This window comes from Musca domestica, unplaced genomic scaffold, assembly GCF_030504385.1.
Source record: "Musca domestica strain aabys unplaced genomic scaffold, Musca_domestica.polishedcontigs.V.1.1 37, whole genome shotgun sequence".
Classification (NCBI taxonomy): Eukaryota; Metazoa; Arthropoda; class Insecta; order Diptera; family Muscidae; genus Musca; species Musca domestica.
Window position 1 is genome coordinate 8,020,960 of NW_026712321.1, and position 6,000 is coordinate 8,026,959.

Below are 6,000 nucleotides of genomic sequence, written 5' to 3' on the forward strand. Positions count from 1 at the left end.
GACATTTTGGGGTTTTTAGCATCGTTTTGATTGCAGATATATGAAGAGGAAAAATAGGGTATTTTAAAATGCTCATAACTCCTTAAATATTGACATTTCGGGGTTTTTAGCATCGTTTTGATTGCAGATATTTAAAGAGGAAAAATAGGGTATTTTAAAATGCTCATAACTCATTAAATATTGACATTTCGGGGTTTTTAGCATCGTTTTGATTGCAGATATTTAAAGAGGAAAAATAGGGTATTTTAAAATGCTCATACCTCCTTAAATATTGACATTTCGGGGTTTTTAGCATCGTTTTGATTGCAGATATTTAAAGAGGAAAAGTAGGGTATTTTAAAATGCTCATAACTCCTTAAATATTGACATTTCGGGGTTTTTAGCATCGTTTTGATTGCAGATATTTAAAGAGGAAAAATAGGGTATTTTAAAATGCTCATAACTCCTTAAATATTGACATTTCGGGGTTTTTAGCATCGTTTTGATTGCAGTTTTTTAAAGAGGAAAAATAGGGTATTTTAAAATGCTCATAACTCATTAAATATTGACATTTCGGGGTTTTTAGCATCGTTTTGATTGCAGATATTTAAAGAGGAAAAATATGGTATTTTAAAATGCTCATAACTCCTTAATTATTGACATTTTGGGGTTTTTGGCATCGTTTTGATTGCAGATATTTAAAGAGGAAAAATAGGGTATTTTAAAATGCTCATAACTCCTTAAATATTGACATTTCGGGGTTTTTAGCATCGTTTTGATTGCAGATATTTAAAGAGGAAAAATAGGGTATTTTAAAATGCTCATAACTTCTTAAATATTGACATTTCGGGGTTTTTAGCATCGTTTTGATTGGAGTTTCTTAAAGAGGAAAAATAGGGTATTTTAAAATGCTCATAACTCCTTAAATATTGACATTTCGGGGTTTTTAGCATCGTTTTGATTGCAGTTTCTTAAAGAGGAAAAATAGGGTATTTTAAAATGCTCATAACTCATTAAATATTGACATTTCGGGGTTTTTAGCATCGTTTTGATTGCAGATATTTAAAGAGGAAAAATATGGTATTTTAAAATGCTCATAACTCCTTAAATATTGACATTTCGGGGTTTTTAGCATCGTTTTGATTGCAGATATTTAAAGAGGAAAAATATGGTATTTTAAAATGCTCATAACTCCTTAAATATTGACATTTCGGGGTTTTTAGCATCGTTTTGATTGCAGATATTTAAAGAGGAAAAATAGGGTATTTTAAAATGCTCATAACTCCTTAAATATTGACATTTCGGGGTTTTTAGCATCGTTTTGATTGCAGTTTTTTAAAGAGGAAAAATAGGGTATTTTAAAATGCTCATAACTCATTAAATATTGACATTTCGGGGTTTTTAGCATCGTTTTGATTGCAGATATTTAAAGAGGAAAAATATGGTATTTTAAAATGCTCATAACTCCTTAATTATTGACATTTTGGGGTTTTTGGCATCGTTTTGATTGCAGATATTTAAAGAGGAAAAATAGGGTATTTTAAAATGCTCATAACTCCTTAAATATTGACATTTCGGGGTTTTTAGCATCGTTTTGATTGCAGATATTTAAAGAGGAAAAATAGGGTATTTTAAAATGCTCATAACTTCTTAAATATTGACATTTCGGGGTTTTTAGCATCGTTTTGATTGGAGTTTCTTAAAGAGGAAAAATAGGGTATTTTAAAATGCTCATAACTCCTTAAATATTGACATTTCGGGGTTTTTAGCATCGTTTTGATTGGAGTTTCTTAAAGAGGAAAAATAGGGTATTTTAAAATGCTCATAACTCATTAAATATTGACATTTCGGGGTTTTTAGCATCGTTTTGATTGCAGATATTTAAAGAGGAAAAATATGGTATTTTAAAATGCTCATAACTCCTTAAATATTGACATTTCGGGGTTTTTAGCATCGTTTTCATTGCAGATATTTAAAGAGGAAAAATAGGGTATTTTAAAATGCTCATAACTCCTTAAATATTGACATTTCGGGGTTTTTAGCATCGTTTTGATTGGAGTTTCTTAAAGAGGAAAAATAGGGTATTTTAAAATGCTCATAACTCCTTAAATATTGACATTTCGGGGTTTTTAGCATCGTTTTGATTGGAGTTTCTTAAAGAGGAAAAATAGGGTATTTTAAAATGCTCATAACTCATTAAATATTGACATTTCGGGGTTTTTAGCATCGTTTTGATTGCAGATATTTAAAGAGGAAAAATATGGTATTTTAAAATGCTCATAACTCCTTAAATATTGACATTTCGGGGTTTTTAGCATCGTTTTCATTGCAGATATTTAAAGAGGAAATATAGGCTATTTTAAAATGCTCATAACTCCTTAAATATTGACATTTCGAGGTTTTTAGCATCGTTTTGATTGCAGATATTTAAAGAGGAAAAATATGGTATTTTAAAATGCTCATAACTCCTTAAATATTGACATTTTGGGGTTTTTGGCATCGTTTTGATTGGAGTTTCTTAAAGAGGAAAAATAGGGTATTTTAAAATGCTCATAACTCCTTAAATATTGACATTTCGGGGTTTTTGTCATCGTTTTTATTGCAGTTTCTTAAAGAGGAAAAATAGGGTATTTTAAAATGCTCATAACTCCTTAAATATTGACATTTCGGGGTTTTTAGCATCGTTTTGATTGGAGTTTCTTAAAGAGGAAAAATAGGGTATTTTAAAATGCTCATAACTCATTAAATATTGACATTTCGGGGTTTTTAGCATCGTTTTGATTGCAGATATTTAAAGAGGAAAAATAGGGTATTTTAAAATGCTCATAACTCCTTAAATATTGACATTTCGGGGTTTTTAGCATCGTTTTGATTGGAGTTTCTTAAAGAGGAAAAATAGGGTATTTTAAAATGCTCATAACTCCTTAAATATTGACATTTCGGGGTTTTTAGCATCGTTTTGATTGCAGATATTTAAAGAGGAAAAATAGGGTATTTTAAAATGCTCATAACTCCTTAAATATTGACATTTCGGGCTTTTTAGCATCGTTTTGATTGCAGATATTTAAAGAGGAAAAATAGGCTATTTTAAAATGCTCATAACTCCTTAAATATTGACATTTCGGGGTTTTTAGCATCGTTTTGATTGGAGTTTCTTAAAGAGGAAAAATAGGGTATTTTAAAATGCTCATAACTCCTTAAATATTGACATTTCGGGGTTTTTAGCATCGTTTTGATTGGAGTTTCTTAAAGAGGAAAAATAGGGTATTTTAAAATGCTCATAACTCCTTAAATATTGACATTTCGGGTTTTTAGCATCGTTTTGATTGCAGATATTTAAAGAGGAAAAATATGGTATTTTAAAATGCTCATAACTCCTTAAATATTGACATTTCGGGGTTTTTAGCATCGTTTTGATTGCAGATATTTAAAGAGGAAAAATAGGGTATTTTAAAATGCTCATAACTCCTTAAATATTGACATTTCGGGGTTTTTAGCATCGTTTTGATTGCAGATATTTAAAGAGGAAAAATAGGGTATTTTAAAATGCTCATAACTCCTTAAATATTGACATTTCGGGCTTTTTAGCATCGTTTTGATTGCAGATATTTAAAGAGGAAAAATAGGGTATTTTAAAATGCTCATAACTCATTAAATATTGACATTTCGGGGTTTTTAGCATCGTTTTGATTGCAGATATTTAAAGAGGAAAAATATGGTATTTTAAAATGCTCATAACTCCTTAAATATTGACATTTTGGGGTTTTTGGCATCGTTTTGATTGCAGATATTTAAAGAGGAAAAATAGGGTATTTTAAAATGCTCATAACTCCTTAAATATTGACATTTCGGGGTTTTTAGCATCGTTTTGATTGCAGATATTTAAAGAGGAAAAATAGGGTATTTTAAAATGCTCATAACTCCTTAAATATTGACATTTCGGGGTTTTTAGCATCGTTTTGATTGGAGTTTCTTAAAGAGGAAAAATAGGGTATTTTAAAATGCTCATAACTCCTTAAATATTGACATTTCGGGGTTTTTAGCATCGTTTTGATTGCAGATATTTAAAGAGGAAAAATAGGCTATTTTAAAATGCTCATAACTCCTTAAATATTGACATTTCGGGGTTTTTAGCATCGTTTTGATTGCAGATATTTAAAGAGGAAAAATAGGGTATTTTAAAATGCTCATAACTCATTAAATATTGACATTTCGGGGTTTTTAGCATCGTTTTGATTGAAGATATTTAAAGAGGAAAAATAGGGTATTTTAAAATGCTCATAACTCCTTATATATTGACATTTCGGGGTTTTTAGCATCGTTTTGATTGGAGTTTCTTAAAGAGGAAAAATAGGGTATTTTAAAATGCTCATAACTCCTTAAATATTGACATTTCGGGGTTTTTAGCATCGTTTTGATTGGAGTTTCTTAAAGAGGAAAAATAGGGTATTTTAAAATGCTCATAACTCCTTAAATATTGACATTTCGGGGTTTTTAGCATCGTTTTGATTGCAGATATTTAAAGAGGAAAAATAGGGTATTTTAAAATGCTCATAACTCCTTAAATATTGACATTTCGGGGTTTTTAGCATCGTTTTGATTGCAGATATTTAAAGAGGAAAAATAGGGTATTTTAAAATGCTCATAACTCCTTAAATATTGACATTTCGGGGTTTTTAGCATCGTTTTGATTGGAGTTTCTTAAAGAGGAAAAATAGGGTATTTTAAAATGCTCATAACTCCTTAAATATTGACATTTCGGGGTTTTTAGCATCGTTTTGATTGCAGATATTTAAAGAGGAAAAATAGGCTATTTTAAAATGCTCATAACTCCTTAAATATTGACATTTCGGGGTTTTTAGCATCGTTTTGATTGGAGTTTCTTAAAGAGGAAAAATAGGGTATTTTAAAATGCTCATAACTCCTTAAATATTGACATTTCGGGGTTTTTAGCATCGTTTTGATTGGAGTTTCTTAAAGAGGAAAAATAGGGTATTTTAAAATGCTCATAACTCCTTAAATATTGACATTTCGGGTTTTTAGCATCGTTTTGATTGCAGATATTTAAAGAGGAAAAATATGGTATTTTAAAATGCTCATAACTCCTTAAATATTGACATTTCGGGGTTTTTAGCATCGTTTTGATTGCAGATATTTAAAGAGGAAAAATAGGGTATTTTAAAATGCTCATAACTCCTTAAATATTGACATTTCGGGGTTTTTAGCATCGTTTTGATTGCAGATATTTAAAGAGGAAAAATAGGGTATTTTAAAATGCTCATAACTCCTTAAATATTGACATTTCGGGCTTTTTAGCATCGTTTTGATTGCAGATATTTAAAGAGGAAAAATAGGGTATTTTAAAATGCTCATAACTCATTAAATATTGACATTTCGGGGTTTTTAGCATCGTTTTGATTGCAGATATTTAAAGAGGAAAAATATGGTATTTTAAAATGCTCATAACTCCTTAAATATTGACATTTTGGGGTTTTTGGCATCGTTTTGATTGCAGATATTTAAAGAGGAAAAATAGGGTATTTTAAAATGCTCATAACTCCTTAAATATTGACATTTCGGGGTTTTTAGCATCGTTTTGATTGCAGATATTTAAAGAGGAAAAATAGGGTATTTTAAAATGCTCATAACTCCTTAAATATTGACATTTCGGGGTTTTTAGCATCGTTTTGATTGGAGTTTCTTAAAGAGGAAAAATAGGGTATTTTAAAATGCTCATAACTCCTTAAATATTGACATTTCGGGGTTTTTAGCATCGTTTTGATTGCAGATATTTAAAGAGGAAAAATAGGGTATTTTAAAATGCTCATAACTCCTTAAATATTGACATTTCGGGGTTTTTAGCATCGTTTTGATTGCAGATATTTAAAGAGGAAAAATAGGGTATTTTAAAATGCTCATAACTCCTTAAATATTGACATTTCGGGGTTTTTAGCATCGTTTTGATTGGAGTTTCTTAAAGAGGAAAAATAGGGTATTTTAAAATGCTCATAACTCCTTAAA